The sequence below is a fragment of the Cupressus sempervirens genome, chromosome 10 (genome assembly GCF_028749045.1).
Source record: "Cupressus sempervirens isolate cs-2001-9-10 chromosome 10, ASM2874904v1, whole genome shotgun sequence".
Taxonomy (NCBI): domain Eukaryota; kingdom Viridiplantae; phylum Streptophyta; class Pinopsida; order Cupressales; family Cupressaceae; genus Cupressus; species Cupressus sempervirens.
This window is the reverse complement of record NC_143127.1, coordinates 300,534,841-300,557,496: the sequence shown is the minus strand read 5'-3', so window position 1 is coordinate 300,557,496 and position 22,656 is coordinate 300,534,841. Positions and strand designations below refer to the sequence as shown.

At 30.3% G+C, this 22,656-nt stretch overlaps 1 pseudogene; it reads right to left on the bottom strand.

The window, feature by feature from the left end:
- Positions 1 to 2,755: 2,755 nt before the first annotated feature.
- LOC149533826 (BTB/POZ domain-containing protein At3g56230-like) lies at positions 2,756 to 4,731 on the bottom strand (annotated as a pseudogene).
- Positions 4,732 to 22,656: the final 17,925 nt, after the last annotated feature.

The following is a 22,656-nucleotide window of genomic DNA, read 5'->3' as shown; positions in this document are numbered from 1 at the left end:
TGAGAAATTATGTATTTTGTCAACTTTTTGTTCTTCATGTTCTCTGACATCCTGATGATGGATCATGTAGTATGATCTGAAACATTGATGACAAAAAAACTACACACAATCAAATTCAGAAACTAAAACTCGTGACTTTTACTTATATTGGCACAAAGACTTTGGTTATTCTTATGATATTTCTGCACCTACGATAGCCAACAAGAACAAGCATTCTGATTTCTAACAGATTCAACTCTGCCTAGTAGCCTATGCCGAAATTGGAGTGTCTTTGACAATTGGTGTATGTTCTGTCTTATTGTGCTTTATATTGGAGGTAATATATTGGGATTTATTGATTCACCATTGGCTCAAGTTAATCTATTTTTATATCCAAAGACAATTGTTAATGGTTTGGTTTTACATTTAGAACCACAAGATTGTTTCTATTTGATAGATTGTTGGTATGAATTCTATTGTGCTATTGATTACTTGTTTTTGGTTTTGCAAGTAACTATATTGTGAGAGATTATTGGTATGTATCATTTCAGTTTCTATTATGTTGTGGTAAACATATTGTGGTTTTCAGATGAATGCTCTATTTTTGCTCTATACATTCCTCATTTCTTGCGCAGTTGTTTTACTAGCGATATGTCGCTATCTTGTTAAGGAGAAGGAGAGAAATTTACATGTAAGGCTTTGGTCACCTGTCTCCTCTTCCTTGTAATGTTGAAATGGCTAGGACGAAATGTTTTCTGCTGCTATTTTACCCAAATCTCTGAAATTTACATTTTATGTAGAATATCTTTGTGGGTTCCTGGAATCAGAGGGAAAATTGTCCCTATGCTATGAGTACTATTTGTTTGTTTGCTATTGTTCAAGTCCTTTATATTGTTGACATAGTTTAATAATTTGATTGGATTATACCAAATTTGGAGGGGTGATTTTAGACGATAATACTGAAAGATAGTTTATTGATTTTGAGAACTATTGGCTGTCATTTTATTTATGATGTCTTTTGAACGATAGGAATGAATATCTAAAGTAGTATAATATGATATTCGCTGATTGTGTTAAATAGTATGGTGCTTGGAGATTGAAACCCTAGTTTGGTGTTTGTGAAGATAGTAGCTGATGGGTAAATATATTTGGTGCTTTATTTTCTAACAACCTACAGTTTTATACAGTAGTTTCGTCGGTAACACTATATATATCTACACACCCATGAGCTTTTTTTTTTCTCTTTCTATTCTCTTCATTTGGGATTACAATAAATGCATTCCTCTCCTCTTTTCCTGTGGTTTATTTGTTAATCAGTCTTCAACAATGGTAGATTCACTTAGAGCTCCATTTTTGAAGGGTTCTTTGAAGGAGGTGGGTGAATTGTGTATTGTGATTCAAGCCATTCCCCTTCCAACTACATCCATCTTGAATTGCTAGCCTTCCTTTATGCCCACTCAAGTCCATTGGATCTGTCCCATTGATTGATGTTATTTCAATTCTAAAAAAAGGGAATTTAGAATAGTAGGCTGACTAAAAGGAGAGGAACATAATAGAGCATAAAGTTGCATTTCATTGTGCCTTTAGAGACTCTGAAGGGTTCTTTGAAGGAGGTGGGAAAATTGTGTATTGGAAGCTTTTAGGAGAAAAGTGAAGAGGGTTTTTCAAAATTTGGAGATTTTTATAGAAGGTATTTAACAGAGTCCAAAAAGTTATGGGAGATTGTAGGCCCATTCTCAACTTTGGTGATGAGGATGAAAGAGGGTTAAATTATTGGATTGAGATTTTGCAGAGAAATGGGTCGGTTTCCATGCTACAAATCTTTTAAGGAAGATAAGAAATTGTAACCCCTACACAGGGAGAGCAAGGAAGGGGTCTCATCTGTATATCAACAAGTGATGCAAGGTAATCTAATTTTAGTTGATTCACCTATTTTTCAATGATATCATCCACACTAAAATAACTTTAGTTCCCCACACTCGCAAGGGTAAAAATATGGCATCCTCATATTGAGACTATAATACCCTTCTCTTGTTCCAAACATGCACAGATGAAAACTAAATATCCAAAAAGAAAAAGAAAAATCTGCAGTATATGACTAGTTGTTTTCATTGGCAGTAATGTCGATTTTGGGTAAGGCGATGTTGTGGAAGAGGCAACATGTCAGGAATCAAAGACCGTCAACAAAATATAGAGGGGCTCTAAGATGGTGGAGTTCCATTTTTACCGACAAAAGTTGAAAGGCTTTTTGTTTGACTTGGTGGAATGGAATTAAAATTTGATAGATTTTTTAGTTGAAAGGATTATGCATGTGTAACCCCAAATTCTCTTGGATAATAGTTATTGTTGGTTTCAACTATGGCTTGTTGGTTAGTACATAGTGTTTTTTAAAAATAAATGCTTGTTGAATGCTAATTACTAGTCTGCTTGATTTGAAAAAAGTTATATTGAAAAGGCTTATTGTTCATTTTTTTAATCTGGGTTTGTTGTTTAGCTGACATTTAGATTGAAATAATAGATGTACATTTAATAATCCACTAGGTGAAAATAGTATATAGGGTCTGTCATATTGTATGTATGTTTAGGATATATTTTTAATGGTCATTTGGTTCTTATTTGTATATATATTGTTTGTAAGAATGTGTTGAGTTGATAATGTTTTCGTTTAAATTCTTGATTTGAAACTTGTTAATGAATGAAAGAAACAAAAGCCATTAGTGAAAGTATCACAACTTATAAATGAAATGAAGTATAATTTTTGTAATATTGAGATTAATCACATGCCTAGCGGAAAATCATATTTGTCAGTTGCTATAAATAATGCATGTCCATGTTGTTATATCATCTCCTTAGATAGGCTTCCACTATATAGAAACTTCACTAGGCTTTTCACCTGGTCATGACCCATATCAAGAAAAGAAACTGAACCAGTATGTGACACCTTACACTAATCTGCTTCAAACATATTTCTAAAGAGTAGGGAGTTTGTTGCCTGCAACAGGAAGCAAAGTATGTAAGTAGAAAGATCTATATTTTGGGCTTTAATGAATTAACTTTTAACAATAAAATTGGTTCATTTTTAGAACAAAATGACATTATTGTTGCCATTTCAGAATAGGAAAATCTATTCCAGTGCCTAAAGTACAAAACACATAATAAAATGAATTCTAAGGAGAAAGAAACAAGAAAATCTATTCCAGTGCCTAAAGTATATTTTCAGGCTTGAGCCTACTCTTTGTATTTTCATGTGATTTGAATCACAACTATTGTAATATTTTTTGTATTAGTAACCTATACAAGTTATAATCTCACCAATTTTTTATATCTTTACACAATTATATAAGTCTAGTCCATGAGGATCAATGATATATATTTTTGCAGTCATGAGTCAGTGCAATTTATCAAACATAAATTAGAATTTTTATTTGAAAAGCTTTCATCTTGAAACTTGCATACATTATTATGAAACTACCATTAGAAGAAATTATTAAACATGTAAAATGCTTCGATAGGTTGTACAACTACATATTATTTTTTTCCCTATGGTTTTTAATTCATCTCATCTCAAATAACTATTCAAACTGGTACCTTTCTTGAGTTAAACCTCTATAGTTTTTCCTTAAGGAAGGGTTCTAATATACAAGAGCAAGGTTATTTTCCTTCTATTCTGTATTTTGGCTATAATAGTCTTATAGACTCGGCTAGTTTTGTCTATTCTCCATAGCTCTATATTCTATTGCCAACTCAAACAAAAAATATGTTGATGCTATTATTCAATTACAAGTTTCTTATTATATAATACTTACAATAAATTTTCACTAGAGAAACTACTAATTTGAGAAATATTTGAAGAGTATTTTTGGCCCATGACCTAGTGCTATATTGTGACACTAAATTTGTTTGTGAAGAATATCTTCAACTCATAACCTAGTCCTATCTTGCTACAGTAAAATTCAATAGGCCATTATCTTAGGAAGGCAGAAACTCTCAGAAAAAAGAAGATGCATACTAAGAACAATTGTAAATCGAGAAGATAAAAAATAACATAACATAACAATACGATGAGCATAGAATGAGGATCCTTAATTGGGAATGAGCTCCACACCTATATATAATCCTTGATGAAAAGAAATCCCTAATGCGTCCGCAAACTTATATTTCTCAACAAGGGCATCGTCCACCTACTTTAACTGTTCTAGCTGATTGAAAGCTTGTGAAAGGCCCTACAAAAATAATAGAAACAAAACAAACATTAGAATCTGGCTCATATAGAATCATGGTACTAAAGGTGGTATATGTAAACTACAGGTCTCCTTCAATTAAAATTCAGTCTGGATTAAACTTGATTCAAACTTATTGTATTATGTTATATAAAAACAATAGCTCCCACATCTATATATGTTAACATATTTTCATTTTTTTGTGCAAGACAACCTATAATGTTTTGAGTGCCTCTTTAATACATAGTGGTACAATACCTAAATATATTTTGCCTTATAGTTCTTCATAATTCAGAAGAATTGCAAATCAAAAAATCAAAGGAATACACTTATATATACCAAAAATTCAAGAGAGTTCATTATTGACCTTTTGAGCATGTTCCTTGGCTTTCTCTACTTCTTCTTGAATTGGGCTTTCCATTTGTTGTGTGAAAGCCAAGATGCACCAAGCACCCTCATAGAAACTCCCACAAATAATGTTCATGGGAGGCCTAAAAATACTCCTTGTAGGACTGCAAAGACAAAAATCCATTTACTTTGGAACTGGACAATCATGGATTGAAAGTAGCATATAAGGGAATTGGTTTTTTCTTCTTGAAGGAAGGAATACCAAAAATGGATCTTCCTTTAATCGAAAGGCAGAGGAAGTCTAGGAAATAATTTGAATAGTATGTGGATGTTTGGTATTTTGTAATGAGGTTGTACTAAGCCCCTATTAAAAAAGAGATTATTAAAATAATCAAGTTGACTTGGATCTAGCTAGACTCGAATGATTATTTTTCTTGTTTATTTTTCCTTTGGGCAAGACAAATATGGTCGAAACACGTAAAATCTCATACATTATCAATAACAATGAATTATGAGTATTCCAACCATAAGTATTGTTTTTTCTATAATTAGATGTGGTTGTTAGATTCTTGCTTATGGAAGATTTAGATTGACCAGAAGTATGTCGTCAAAATCATTGACAAGAATGGTTCATAGAAGCAAGTGCAAGAAAAATCAAACCTTACAAAAGCCCTCCTATTGTTTGTTGGAATAGTCTTGAACTGTCTCCGCTGTAGAACTATGAACATGGCATTAATTCATTTTTTCCCTTTCTTGAAAAGATCCATGGAAAAGTGTATAAATCCTACAAGGCCATTATTACTAAGTTTCTAATCAAACTTGTGAGTCAATTCCATCATCATTCTTACCAATCCTAAGAAACAAAGCCCCAGTGTTGTCAATTTTAAATTCAAGATACCCCAAATGTGCAGCAAAGCTTTGTCAAGCAAATTGTTGGTGAGATGAAGAATCGCTAAATTTGATGAGGGCACACTGCTTAAATCTTCAAAAAGGGCTTTCAATTGTACGAAATTAGGACAAACATTGTCATCCAAAAAGTCGAAGCTTACTAGAGAAGGCATTTTCCAATGAAGGAGGAAGAAATGGTACTTTTTAGTCAGTCATCCAATTGAGCTAGTAAGTAATGGGAGTGTCATGGGAAGACTATGCGACTATTGATATTGTCAACCAAACTTGGTAGTCTTTGATTATATTATTTATGTGCAACCAATTATTTGTGACAAAGTAGTAGAGTGTCAAAGATATTTATAGTTTACTTACTTTGTAAGTTTTATGCCTTACACCACTTTGTGGATGAAGCTCTTGCTAGCTTCAAATCATTAAAAGCAGACATGTCCACTAACAATGAAATCTCATACATTTAGCTCTATTATTTCATAACATGGTTCTATATAATGTACATTTTTGCCATTATCTAAAACAAAGGCTTGTTGTAATGGAAACTTTATGTATCATATTTTCTATTTTCATGATACATAAATATAGTTTGTTCCAAAATATGTTATATTCAAACAGTTATTGAACTTTTTCAGTTTTTTTGCTATTGCATATTATGTTGTAGTTTGTAAGGTTAATTGTTTTTCCTTGAATGTTTCTAGAATAGAATGCATTCTCATATTGAATGCTCATATTCTTAGTGAACTAACTTTTAATTGTTCTTGTATTCAAATTTTATAATATGTTGAAAAAATTTGAATATTTCTACTTTACTTATTGTTTTACACCTTTATAGTACGAAAGGTACGAGCATCAAATACTAGTAGAACAGTTCAATAACAAGTGGAAGCATCATATAGTGAACACCTTGGTATGCTATCTTCTCCAAGTTGGTTGTAATGATCTAAAAAAATATTTTAATTATTTCCTTGCATGAGCTAGAACATGCAAGATGATTAGCACAACTTACAATGTTGTAGTAGGTTGTTATGTAATAAAAATAGAGATTTGAGGTATTGTTTGATTTTTACTTTCTTCCAAGGTTTTGTTATTTGCTATGATGTCTCAATAAAATTAACCACAACATAAAGTTTAAACAACTTCTATACCATTTATTTACCAATTGTTAGTTTATGAATTGCTTCATTTGATATTGCATTCTTTGTTTTTCATTGTGTTCCAGGAACTTGAGAGTGTGTACTACATTAAAGGAATCCTTCTTCTGAACCATTGAAGGTTAGTTACAATTTATACTATTTATTATTACAAAAATAAAAGTATTTCACAAAATTTATCTATTACGAATATCAAAGTATTGTTGGCTATTTCTGTCGCATATCCATATTATAGTTCTCTAAAAATACTTAAAATAGATCTCGTCAAACAACTTCTATTACTAATACATTTATTCTTTCATATATGAAATGAGTAATATGCTTCATACTAATTCAAGTAAATTAGGAGAGGAATCAAAAATTATGATTACAATAGAAGCATATAAATCTAATGACAAATTACAAAACATATCAATCAACAATGCTCTTGACAATGTTCATTGCTTTCGAATCAATTCATTTAACTTCAATGTTGGCGACTATTTGTTTGATATATTAGAAGTCTTGCTCCATTTTCGTTATACATATGTTCAACTTTGCAACAGTTTTGTTAACTATTTCTTGCATTTCCTTGACAATGGTTTTACTATGGCTTTAAACTCATCTCAAAACACGTTGCAACCTTCAATCCTCTAGGATTTGCATAGAGTGAATGATAAGGAAACATACTTTCAAAGAATGAGGCTATCAACAATTAAAGTCAAAGTTCTTGGTGAATTTGGCCTTTGGGGAGACACCGTTTGTATTCATTGGCTATCTCTTTGGTTAAACATACCCATATGCATTTTTCATTGACATGAAAGAAATCATACTTGCACTTCAATAAAAAGGAACCTCATTCTACAATATTAATTCTTTTCCATGATGCTAATCCATTGGCTGGGCATTATGAACCTATATTTTCAAAGGTGAAGACATATAATACAATGCAAACTATGAAACAACAACTTCCAATTTTACCTTGTAATATAGCAAATATGTAGACTATAACTTCACAAAAATTTGGCAAATTTGGTCTCCAATAATTCCATGCATTTTCTTGTACTTGTGGTGAAAGCATCTTTGCTACTGTAGTATTCTTAGTTGATAATATTTTTGATGCAATTTCTTTGTGACTATTCATAGCACAGTCATTAAACAATGCACTGATAATGAAAATCACGTTTGCAATGCATTGCTTCAATATGCATCACCAATCTACAACCTCAGAAAATGAATTCATGTCACAAATAAAAATATTAGTTTCAAAACTTGGAAAGCCATTTATTGAGAGCAATGTAGAAGGATCCAAATTCTATTTTCTTTGGCTTTCATATATATATTTCATATTCATATATATGTATAGAAACCAACTCCTTTGCTTGAATTTGAAGTCTATTTCAATTGTATAGAACCTACAAAAAACATTAACTTAATATGTTTCAAAAATAGTTCAGACCATTTTCATTATGAACCACTCCAACAAAGTGAACAATTTATTATCCAAATGGAAAGAAACAAACAAAATTCAATGAAAAATGAAACTTCATTTGGAATGAACATGGCAATACCTTGCTTTCAGCAAAGCTCAACATCTAAAAAAATACAACTATGACTCCAAAAAGTTTAAGTCCTCGTCATTCATTAAGAAATCTAAAAGCAACAATACATAATAAAGAAAAGTCTAAAACAAACATGGCCAATGATGAACACATTCATAGTAACAATATGCAAAATAGGCCAAAAACATTGTCAAAATCAAGAACAAGATTTGCATTTCACAAAGCAAGAACAAGACATGAGTCAACAACTCATGTACATGGAAGCGAAGTAAACAATTTAAATAACAAGTCAGTTACAATATCTATGAAAAATCACTAATACACCTACTGAAGCATGCACAATATGTGAAATGTTATGCTTCCAAAAAGATATCTACAAAATAAAAAATGCATTTGCTTATGCCTTCTCTTTGCTCTATTGAAACAAATAAAAAAAAATTACAATGGGCTAGTTGATTTGCAAGAAATGTATACATGCCATTATGCTTGGAAAAGTCCCTATGTTTGCTGCACCATGGAACATAAGATGCAATAAAAGAATAAATATTGTTCATGGATTGACTAGCCTTGAAAAAAGACTTGTGTTGTTGTGTATAGCTTTTGCACAAATTAGGCAATTGGGAAACAAAAGAGCACAATATGGATTGAATGGTACAATAATCAATGTGCCTATTGACTTTGATAGAGTGCAACAAGCATTGCCTAGACACAAAGATGAGACACAAACAATTGTAGTTAAAATAAAATGTAAGCTATAGTATGATAATGCATATGCTCAAAGAAATGTAAGACCTGCCCATGTAATGAATGCATTAACAGTATTGTCAAAAACATCATTGTATATGAAAGACAAAATTTTAGTAAATAAGGATTGGAAATCTCTTTTTACAATGAAACAACATAAAAATTGCAAAAATAGTGACATAGATACTGACACAAATATGTATGATGTTATATATAAGCACAAGCAAGAGCCTATAACTAAATTGCTTATACATTGGTTCAATGAATCACATTCAATCAAAGATCGTGATACAACGATAATTAAAATTGCACCTTCAAAAGGTTTTGAAGCACTAGGCATCTTTCAAGACACTTATTGTGAAGAAATGAATTTTCTAACACTTTTTTATGGATTCACACGACAAAAAATAAATAAAAAATGTTTTACCTATCCAAAAATAGTGAAATGGGAGCTCATGCATAGAGACAACAACTTTTCAACACATATAACAAATATCTTTTTCAAAGTTATAAAAATAATCATCCATCAAATATCGTCACTAGCATGTGTTTGTATAAGAAAATTTGAATTAAAAGGCGATAAATTATGTGTAAAGGACGTTCGCAACACTACCAACCTAGAAAAAATATGGAAATCCCCAATAGGATACAGATCACTAAAAAGTATATGAACATCTCTAGATTACTTAGAAAATACAAGAAAAAATATTTTTGCAAAGATACGACAACTAGGTCCTCCAACTTTTTTCATAACATTAACAAGTGCTGAGTATTTGTGGAAGCCACTATGTAAAACATTGTAACATCTATCAAACACAATAAAATACTTTGTAGTCATTATTTCAATCATAGGACCAATGTATTTAGAAAAATGATTTTAAAAAATGTAGAACTTTTTGGCAAAGTCTGTGACTATTTCTTTGTTACAGAATTCCAAAACTGGGGAAATGAACATGTACACTTCATACTATGGATAAAAAATTCACCTTTATTTTGACAATGCAAAAATATTGACATTGAAAACTTTATTGATGCATACATCTCATGTGAATCTATGTTATTAGATAAAAATCTTGTCAAAATGCAAACACACCACCATAAAAACACATGCAAAAAATACATAACATCTAATTGTCGATTTAGCTTTCCTTTGCCTCCCATGAGAAAAATAATAATATTAGAACCTTCATTAAATGTTGATCCTACAATGAAGGATAAAGCTAATTTTTTTTTTCAAACAATTAGAAAATAAACACTATACAACAGATGTTACATTTGATGAATTCCTACATGAATTCAATCTTGACGAGGAAAACTACATTGACATGTTGCAAGCAACATTGACACAAAGAGTTGTATTGCTAAAGCGTAAGCTAGCTGATATATGGATAAATGCATTTGCTAGAAAAGTACTAGCATTATGGTATGCAAATACAGACACATAATTTATATTAGATGCATATGCTATTGTATCATACTGTAGTTCATACATAACAATGCAAGATCAAACATTGACACTTGCATTCTACGAAATATGAAAAAAATGTACTTATGCTTACAATGAAAAGTTTCACTTCATACACAAACTAGGAAATGCATTGCTTAACCATCAACAAATGTCTAGTCGGTAAGCAGTTCATATTGCACTATCATTGCCCTTACGCAAGAGCTCAAGAAAAACAATTTTCATCAACACTTCACCACTTGAAAATAGAATTCTTATGTTGAAAAGTCCAAAGCTTTTGGCAAAAGAAAAAGATGATTTTGAGAACATCATGTATGCCTCTGTAGTAGATAAATGCATACAATGGTCAAAAGATTTAGATAGACTATCATTAGCTAAATATACAACTTTCTACATAGGCAACCCATCGAAAAGTAAGAAAAAAGAAAAGCCATATATCATATGATACGTAAGATACAATCAACACATTGATTATCAGAATTATTGTAGAGAAAAACCTATTCTTTATGTACCTTTCATAAACAATGAAAAATCATTTTTAGAAGGCCATCAAACATGGAGTGCAACATTTATTGAAAATAAAAAACATATAAAAAATATAGAAAAAATGTTTACCTCAGAAGTACATAACAGTTGGGGTGACATTGACCCTGCTGCAAAAGAAACCATCAACAATAACAACCCAACAATAGACCTCAAAATGAACATGTAGAAACCACCCAAAAAAATGAAACTAAAAAATATGACATCATAATTAACATTAAATATGAAAATAACAAAAAAAAATGCATACTACTACCTTATCATTGTTCAATGAAAAAACACATCCATTATTGCTTATGAATGACAACTATTTTAGTTTACGTAGACAATTGAATGAAGAGAAACAATCAATAGTAAAAGATTTTTTGATGAGAAAAATGCTTGCACTAGACAAATCACTATATTTTTTATTGATAGGGGGTGTTGGCATAGGCAAAACATTCACAACAAAGGTTCTCTTTCAAGCAATGATTTGAATCTATGATAAACTACTAGATAGTGACCCATTCAAGCCTAAAGGTATTATTGTTGCCTCCATAAGGAAAGCTTCTTATAATGCAGGTGGCATCACTACACATTCTATTTTTCACCTCCTGTGTACATCTTCAAAGATGTTACCTTTGGACTCGAACACACTTGACAATCTAAGTAAAAAATTAGATCAGCTCCAAGTATTTCTTATTGATGAAGTCTTCCTAATTGGTTTTAGAATGTTATACAATATTGATAGAATACTTTGCCAAATCAAACATACACCAACATGAACACTTGGAAATGTTAACATCATATTTTGTGATGACTTCTACCAAGCACAACCTGTGTGTGATAACTGGATATTTGAAGAGCCAACAATTACTGGTGACAAAATACCATACACATTTTGGTCTGTAAATGTACTATCCTTTGAATTGCATACTGTTGTCAGAAAAAAAAATCAACAATTCATAAGAATTGGAAAGAAAAATGATGAAGACCTTTCCTATTTGAACATGACATGCTACAAGACTCCTCCTAACAATCCAAAAATTTCATACTTGTTCCACAACAATTTGGTTGTTGATGAACACAACAAAAGGATGTTAAACTTCTTACCTACTAAGCTTTATGTCTTTGAAGCTATAAATCAAACAGACTTTTAAATTGACAATAACCACTACCAAGTTGATAAATTATCACTACCTCCTATACTTTACTTAAAGCTAGGAATTTTAGTTGAGCTAACTTCTGGCAACCTAGATACACATGATGGACTAGTCAACAGTGGTGATGGAATCTTTCAAATGCATACAACTGAACATGAAGATATTATTTGGATTCAATTTAACGACTCCCAAATTGGTAACTCACGTTGCAAAACAATACAAAGATTTTATACAAGTTCAATTCTTCATTCTTGGACACCAATAATGAAAATAGCTAGAAGATTAAAAACATCTACAAAATTTTTTACTCGAAAACAATTCCCTATTCAACTAGCATCTGCACGCACTATACATAGAGCACAAGGATTAACGATGAATACTATTGCTTTTGATCCTACCAAAGTCTATCAACATGGTCTAACCTACACTGCTTTGTCTTGTGTAATAAATATTGAAATGTTGTATTTGTTAAAAAAACTACAACATCAAAACTTTATAGTATCACAAAAAGTGGAAAATGAAATGCATCGTCTACAAAACCTCGCACAATGAAAATTTCAATATACTCTTTCCCTTATACCAATTGATCATATTATTGTATGCTCTCTGAATGCTCACAACTTTGCATTGCATGCACAAGAAATTATCTATGACCAATGACTTGCTAAAAGGAACTATTCTATGCTTTCAAGAAATAAGAAACAAGACACATGACCACCTCCACTTGCTTGATGGAATCTATAATTGCTATTCTTCACTAGCTATTCATGGCCTATTGACTTGTTCTTCTAAAACTACCATTGTCTTAAATACTAACACTTTCTCAACAAAAATTATAGAATCCTTAACAATTTGTATTTTGCATATGACCAATAATATATGAATCACAAATGTTTACATTGCACTAGGTGCACCCATCAATGACATATTCAGTCTTATAGAAAACATCTTTATGAACTTACCATTAAAGTACAAAGTCATAATCACTAGAGACTTCAACATTGACATGTTACAATTTAAAAAAAGATAAGAAATGTCTGTTGCACTTATGCAACAATACAACTTTTCTTTACTTACTGACAAGCCAACAACATATACAGGTAGTTTAATTGATCAATTCGGGATTTACAATATTAATCAACAATCTGCAAAATCCACTGTTCTAGATACATATTGGTCAGACCATTTTACAATATCTTTATTCCTCCACTTGTAACTTGTATAACATCCATCTCTTTTACTCATAACAACCCAACATACTTAATCATTTCATAATATTGTACAAAATTATTATCTATAAACAATTTATTGCAAACATATTAGATGCATAAATATTTTTATCTACATTCCTTAGGTACTTTGACATGCATAATTCATTTAAGTTTGATAAAATAACTAAAATCATTAAGTCACGTACTAACAACTATTTCAGTACAACAATATAGCAATTATATTGTTCATAATGGAGGCTTCAAAAAAGAAAATGCTAGATGCAAACACCTCAGCCAACAAACTAACAACTGCAACAAAAAGCTATTGGCACAATTCTTTTCAAAATACATATTTTACTACACATATATTTTTTATAATATTCACTTCCTTTGCATACTTTTTTCAATAAATTGCATAGATCTCTATTCACATCATCAAATGATCAAGAAAACCCTCTACAAGATGACAACAACTATACTGGTAGACAATTAGAAAGAAGGCAATGATTATTGTAGAGTTTAATAATTGTTGACACAAGTTTATATATTAATGCATTATATAAAATTTATAATCCTATCTTTTCACAGGCTAAAAATGGAAGAAAAAATGATATCCACCATTATAGACATCTATATAGAACAATCTGCAACTTGTTTTGAAGGTGATGTCCTTGTGACTTACGATCCTACCTATGCAAAAAATTTAGTAAGCCTAGCAAAAACACCAATAGTACATATTGACCTCATGGACAGTGAAGGCCAAATAACAATAACAACAAACATTACTAATCATCTGATTGATAAGTTTATCACCCACCTTTTACCTAGAGCAAGTGTTCATATTAATGATTTTGCACTAAAACAAAAAAAAACATAGTATGAAAGAGGTGATGCTGATTATTGCCTTCAATTCACTAGAAAAAAATCAATTGAAATAATAGACCAAGTCTGTAAAGAACAAAAACTTATGCCTAACACAACAGTAAGTAAACTTATAGACTCGCAACCTAACTACTCAATTGCAGCACACAAGCATACTCCAAAAGAGTATCAACTAAATGTAAAAGATGGAAACTCCACATCAGACACAACAATTGTAAGCTATGCAACTCATTAATCAAATAATGAATTTTGTTTTCTTTTATATTACAATTCTTTTCTACACTAACTAACAAAATTCTTACATTTGCAATTTATAGTTCTTGAATTCCATACTCAAGCTTATGCAAAAGTACAAAAAAATATTACATTCACACAAACACCATTCCTTCTGTTGAAGAATGTTGTACGAAGTGGACCAAAAGTAACAAATAACATTAAAAGAACACCATCCACTTTCATTGACACTCTAAATGATGCATCTACAAGTATTGCTTTACAAAAAATTGTTTCCTCAAATACACAGGTAAGAAACAAAACCATATCATCCTTTAACAAAAAATATAATTATATTTAAAGTAAACACTAAAATTTCTACTTAAATTTTGATTCAAATTTTAGGTCATTGGCAATTTAAAACCAACAAATTCATACTTACCACGATACTAGTTGTTTTGCACCCAATGCTGATAGGCATCATCATTTCCAACATCCTCAATAACTAAAAATGTCCACTGCATTGCATATAACAAAGTTACAACCTTTTCTTACAACCATTCTCTGTAATGCGTGATACACAATGAAGATGACATTGTGTACTGCACCATGTATGGAGAAATCATTCATCACCTCTTACCAGAACTAACAAAAATACCATTTCAAAACTACAAAAAAAAATATGTTAGTAGTTGTATACATGTTGCGAACATTTCAAATTAAAGGAAGTTTTACAATTGCAATGAACAACAATATCACTTCCATTCTACCAGAGGCAGACTACATAAGATGAACATATCTTCTTATTTTTATCTTCTCTTCCTTTGTTACTTACAATTTTACATAATTCTAACTTTTAAAAATTGCACTATAACTAATTTCATTAACACAATCATTTTTTGCAAATTGCAAGTTAATTGAGTATTGCAGAGCTCAATGCAATCAAATTTTCTCATTTTTGTACATAATAATTTGTTTTATTTCACAAAAATACAGTACACACTTTTATAGTCAAGTGTAAACTATTTCAATCAAGTTTGTAATGATTAATATGTTCAAGACAATACAACTCTATTGCATAGAACAACATTATGTCAATCTGTAATTGCATAAATTATATAGATTTTGTATTTTGCAAACAATTCTACTTCCAATATCCTCATACATAATCTTGTTTGTGCATAATCATTATATATTTAACTGCCATGTTTAGATTATTTTTTACAATGCTTGCAACTGCCAACATATAGGTTTACTGAGATATATATTTTCTATGGTAAATATTTTGTTGATATTTTACTGTGTATTATACTTACAATTATTGTTGTCAAAGTTTCCATGTGCAGAGATATGGGATACAAGAAAATAGGTAGTGTCATACATTCTATGTATAGTAAAAGACCATTTCCTTCAATCTAATTCGTTTGATTCTGGGATGTCTTCTTCTAATCTTTGTTATTCGATTTCAATTTTTTGTTTTCTTTTATTGTTGAGAGATCAAAGTTGAACCTATACAAGATAGAAAGTTCTTCAATATAAACAACTTCATGAAGGAGCATGAACAAATTTGTCCAATGGGAGAGTTATATTCCTATGTTGTAAGATCTAACTCTGAGTTCGTTTCATATATTCTTGTCATTCACCCTATAATGTCTTATATAACATATTGATTCTATAAACTTGTATATCATTCTTTTAACAGATTTCATAATTATAATGTCTACTACCGTAATTGCCATATCAATGTGTATGGGTCGCTAATATGGAAGAAAAAAAACTTGTTCTCGCCATCTTAAATCTATGATTTTCTATAGCCTTTGCAAACTAAATTCTTAAATTTTTAGATAAGAGCATTTGAAGTTTTTATATTTTCAAGTGCAGTGCATGTTACAAACATTATTTCATATTGGGGAATTAAATATATGAAGATTTGAGATTTTTTTAACAAGATTCAATTTCATTTTTCCTTTATGAATAGTTTCTATTTTGAATTTGGGATTTTCTCTTCTCTACCATAGAAAGGCCTAAAAATCAACCTTCTTTTCATGTTGTTAATGATGTGTTGGTCACTGAAAGAGTAGAAACTTTAAATAGATTTGATAAGTAAGAATTTCAATAAATCATTCCATAAGCTATGAAGTTTGACTATGTTTACACAATTCATGTACTTTCCCAAATTTCTTCTCTTTAATATTGACATTCTTTGCATTTTCTTATGATTACCAAAGTTTTCATTCTATTTGTGCATGACATTTTCCTGTGCAATTTGTTTAATATAGTAAAAATCTTATTTTCTATTCTGGCACTTCATTACAGGTTCTATTTTGTTATATTTAGGAGATACTTGAGCAGGTTATTTCTTTACATGAAATTGGAGGCTGGAGATGATCACTTGAAGGACACAAGATTAGCAATGTATCTTAAGTGTGGAAACTTCCTCTTGACCAAACATAGTAACATGGTCTGCCAAACTGTTTAATTATATATTTATTCTATTTAATTACATATTTATCCCATTACCTTATGTTATTTTCCTTCTTCAAAGAATATTATAGAAAGGGGATTGCACCTTTCCAAATGCTCTCCAATTGTTATTGCTAGACAAACTATTATAATATACATCTTCTAGACAAGTTATTGTATGTATCTGGATTCTACTACATACTTATTAGTTTTTTTCCCTTTCATTTGCATTGACCATGGAAAGGCACACATATAAACATATAATAAGTTATTTTAACATGTTCTACTTATACTGTCAATCATTTATTTTCAACTTAGATATCAATTATTTTGAGCTTATATTTTAATTTCATTTTTAGTACACTTCCACTTTGCATGTGCCATTGAGTGCCATCCATGAATATAGCTTCCACCTACCATAAATACATTATCTCATACCATGTCTTACAAATACGTTTCATAATTTAAAAAATTGAGATTACATGGTTTGGATCTAATTGTGATCATAGGTTTAGCAGCTTTGATGAAGGTAGTTAATGTTATTACTTCTCAGTTTCCTCTCTGTTTGTCTTCCTGTTTGAGTATAATGGGCAGCACAAAATTATAACTTTTCTTCTTCTTCTTCTTCTTCTTTTTCTATTGGGTTGTTTATTTATAACTGAAAGATAGAAACCTATGCTGAACTAATATTTTAGTCTAGATAACAAAAACAATTACTAATGGATTATTTAGTCAAATAGTTGCAAACATATATTGATTGAAAACATTTATGGCATAATTTCCAAATGGATTGAAAGGTTTTCATGATACTTTTCCATAATTCTTATTTTTCTTATGGAGGTAGCTATAAAAATATCTTCTATATTTATAATCTTAGGTCTTCCATTATCTTATAATCATCACTTGATGCTTTTACTTCTATTATTCATCTTATAAATGTATCTTTTACAAATCATGCAAATGGCATATTCCTTCCAACCCTCACTGATAAATACCGCAGTGCTCACATGTGCTTAATAAGATAAACAATCGTCTACAATATTATTAGACCACAAAGATTAAATTGGGAAATGCCTTGTTCTTTTTCTATTTCATATAGATCTAATAAATAATTTTCTCTATTTTCTTTTAATGTAGTTCTGCCACCCTTTGTTGCTCTTGTGTGTTGAAAGAATGTTGCTTTTTAGTTGGAACAAAAATTATACAAGATGGAAAGATTATTAATGTTTAAACAAGGACCACTTAGCCCAAATTCATTATTTTCACACATTTTCTTATGGCTATTTTTTAACAATATTCATTTTATTCTATTAAATTTGATTCAATTAGTCTCAAACTCTTGACTAGACTATGAATGTAATATATATCTTAATAAATGAAAATCAAATAAAAGAAATTATCTATGAGTACAAAATTTAGATTTAGATGTCATACCTACTTTGCACATTTTGCATTGACTATAGATCTCAATTCAATTTTATGATAAATATTTTTATGAAAACAAACCCTAAACATCTCTAATAGTGATCTAAACATTTATACCAACTATTATATAGGGATCAATTTTAAGATCATTCCGATCCAACTTTCCCTCTTTCTTACATGCAATATGAAACTTCATAACATTAGCTCTTTGTATACTACAATGAAACATAGCATTTGGCTTACAAATAAAATAAATTGAAATAAATATGAACAATAATCAATTGCTGATTACACAAACCCCCTCATATGGCTAAAATAACTGCAACAGTTGACATTAAATTTGTAGTTTCCACTCATTTTATTCAACTCCCAAAACTATACTACACATCAAATTAACCACACATGTTTCCACTTCTCTTCCAATACAATGAACGTAAAAAGCGTTTACGTTAAAAAAAACTATTACTCAATACAATAAACATCTTTAAAACAAACCAAGAGGTAAGGACTCTAGCTCCAACAGATCACTTGTTAGAAATAGGGACGATGGAATGTTCGATTATCAAAGATATACTTGGTAAGAGTTATAGTATGCTTATTGACTGTATTATTTATTTATTGAAGTTCACCTATATATATTTAGATTAAAATAAGTTTATTATAATTTTTTAGATTTGATAGTTTAAATTTTTTTAATTATTAATAATTTTAGTTAACTTTTAGAATTTATGATTAAGATTATAAATCTAGATAAGAATTATGAAATGTGATCTCAAATGTCTATAATGAAAGAATTTGTACACTTAAATTCAAATATTCACTATTAGCTATTATTCTAGATTGTAAAAAAATCATGTGCGTGTGTTCATTTTAGATTTTAGATTTTAGATTAAAAGAAATTTTATAATAATTTTTTTAATTTGATTGTGTAAAAAGAATTAATTATCAATATTTATTAGTTCCTATAGGCATCCAATATTTTTTTAACTAGTGAGTAAAATAGTTAACTTCAACCAATCACTTTTCAAATTTATTTTGGTTTACATCAAATTTTAATAATATTTGTTTAAGTAAAATGGACAATTCTTACACACACACACATATACTTGAATATGATTAATTTTTTAAGTGTAAAAAAGAAAAGAAAAGAAAAGAATTTTTAATAAATACAAGATATAAATTTTTGTCTAGAACTAAATTTTAGTATTTATGGTTAGGATTATAAATCTAGACAAGAAATAAATGATTGATCATGAAATGTGATCTCTAATGTCTATGATGAAAGAATTTGTACACTCAAATCCAAGTATTTATTATTATTATTAGCTTTTATTATGGATTGTAAAAACTTCATACAAGTTACTTTGTGGTCCTAATAATGGACCATAATTAAATTATTATTTGAATTTAATGAATTTTATTTTCATTAAAAATCAGATTTAATAATTAGATCAATATGTAACTATAAAAAGTAGAAAAAATATTCATGTAATTTCCCTTAATTATGTGGTTGCAAGGGTTAATCCAAAACCAAATCCTAGTAAGGAAAATGGCTCCAACAACCCAAGTGGGAGTACAAGGTTAACTGTAATGGAAAGCCAAAACATAATCCGATATTATTTGGAGCTAAATGTATAATTGAGAACCATAAAGGAAGACTTTATAAGGCATGTATAACAAAAAGAACACTACTAATTTATATGAAACATATGCCCTTCTTCTAGGACTACAAGCTTCAAATGTTATAAAATAAAATTAGTGCATGTGCATAGGGAAATATTGTTAGAAAAGAAATATCCCCAAAGTGAAAAATTAATAATTTTTTTAACTTTATATGGGATTTTGTAGATGTAGAAAAGTGTGCATGCATAATGAGGGTTATATTTAAGAAATTATAAGGCTCTAGAGAGCCATGTTTCTATGGATGACTCTACTTTGAGGTTGCATAAAGGTTTTATTTTCCCTACTCTTCTTCCTCACAAGCCCCTAACACTTTATAATGTCAATAGGGATTTATGGGTCAATATTTCTCTTCAAAGTACTAAACAATCATAGGAACATGATGTGGATAATGTATTTGAATTAGTCCCAATACTCTAGGTATCAACAAATCAATAATCTAGGTATTAACAAATGAATCTCTAAGTTCATGTTTGAAGAGGTTGTGTTTTATGGAAACCTTAGTATGATAATGGCTTTCTAAGTCAATGCATAGTTTATAAAAAATAATATGGTTGTTACTTTTGTGGAGTGTGCCTTTCTAAGAGTTCTTTTGAATCCTTATCTATCTTGTTTTATATCTACGATGACCTTGCCTTGGAATACTTTTATCGTAGGTATCTGTATATTTATTTCTTTACAAGTGTTTTAGTTGAATTTGATCCTAGAGTTTCTACTATGAATTTGAATTTTGATAGTCTTATGCATTTACACTTAATTTTCCCTTACCTCTCATTAAATGTTTATATTACTTTGATCAACATAACTTGTTTCATGACAAATCTTTTGGCTCTAATTTTAAACCTTTTTACTTGACACCTAGCATGGGCTTGGACCATCGACCACACCATGAGGATGATTTGGAACCTTAACAAAAAGATTAACATTAAATCCACTTTCTTTTGGAAAGATTTAATTTTATGAGGACTATGCAGATGTATTCCATACATGTGGATTTATCAAACCTCACTACCATCATTGCAATATGGTGTCCTTAGGAAATTTGATAACAAATTAAGATTGCCTTGAATTTGGGGTTTATTATTTTTATGCCATCTCCTTGCCAGCATTGCACATGCCTTCAAGATTAATGATCTAGAAGCTTCATTTTGGCCTTAATTTCTTGGCCATTATCTTTCTTTGCCATTGGTATATAATTTGCAAAAGGGTTTCCACTCTTAAGTGTATTAATTTTTCTTTCTCTTTTTCTTCCAACTTGAAAATGGGGATGATTGACATAGGATCAAGCTTGATGAAATTGAGGATGAATTTAAGACTGGCCCTATTGTCATGTACTTTTGTAAAAATGGTGGGATTATTGCCTTCATGGACTGTATGATGGGCTACAAAGAAACTATTTCCCACTAGTTTGTAAGCTCCTCAAATGATAGATGAGTCACTATGAATGATTTAACCTTTGAGGTTAATGAGGATGTAATTGCTAATGCTAATGCTTTGGCTATTTTTGATAGAAATAGAAAAAGACCGACAAGACTCCACATTTTTTTGGCCTAAAATAGTTTTTTTGAAGACTTGAGGAGAAGCCTATAAAAAATAGGGTGATCATAGTGTTGGGGATCTCCTAGATTTATGGCCGAAGATGTTTTAATTTATCATCACTTGTATTTCACCTTGGAAGTAAGGTATGTAGAATTTTACTATTATCATCTTCCTTTCTTGAATCATCTTCATCATAATGACTTAATCTCCATCACTTTCTATTTTATTTTACTCTTTGGAAATTATGATGGTTCATTATGTTGAAGAAAAATCTCATGGGAATAAATTGGTTATCCTTCGTCAATGCCTAATATTTAATCAATATAAGTTCCACCATGTTTTGTACCCCCTCCTATGCCCACCAACATTCTATTCATCACCCACCACCAACTCAATATTTCTCCCTAGGATTTGGCCCTTTCCAAGATAAAAACATTAACCCTTTGGCACTCCTAATGTGAGCCCTACTTTATCTAGAGATTCCCCTACTCTAGAAACCTTGGGAACTAAAAAATGCAAAGAGGCCATGTAAGCCCTTAACACTTGCCCTGGTAAAAAAACCCAGAAAAAAAACCTTAACATTTAAGATAGTGGTGATGACACCATTCAATGCTAAACATGCAAGTCTAGTAGGTTAGATAAGTAAAGGGGAATAAAATCCATTAAAGAACCTGGTAAGGAAAATGAATCCTTGGCAAACACTAAAGAAAAAAAATCTATATAAAGTAAGAAGATTCCTCTTGTAAGGAGACCCTACGCCCTATAAGGGACTCTTCCTTGATCCTTGTTGCCAATCCTCCCTTCCCCACAACCCTTGAAAAATACTTTCAACCCTATCCATCACATGTCTTTACTTCTAAACTTAGGTAATGTTGTGGTGGATAGTCTGGATAAAGGATAAATGGGTCCCAATTTGGTTGGTACCCTCAAGTACCAAACTTCAGCCTCAACATATCTACGAAGCATCTAAATCAGGATATGGCCATCTTGAGTAACTATTTGAATGATGTCATCAAGTTTTCACTAAAGATCATACATGCATGTGTTACTATCCTATATGTGTTGCAATGTAAAGTCTCTAATGGTGACATTTCTCAAGATGAGGATACTAAGGATTTTTTTAATTAAATGAGCAATGGACATATATTATTCTTTCTAAGAGGTTAGGTCATGGAAATTAATGTTGATATCTACATGTGGTTCTTCTTTA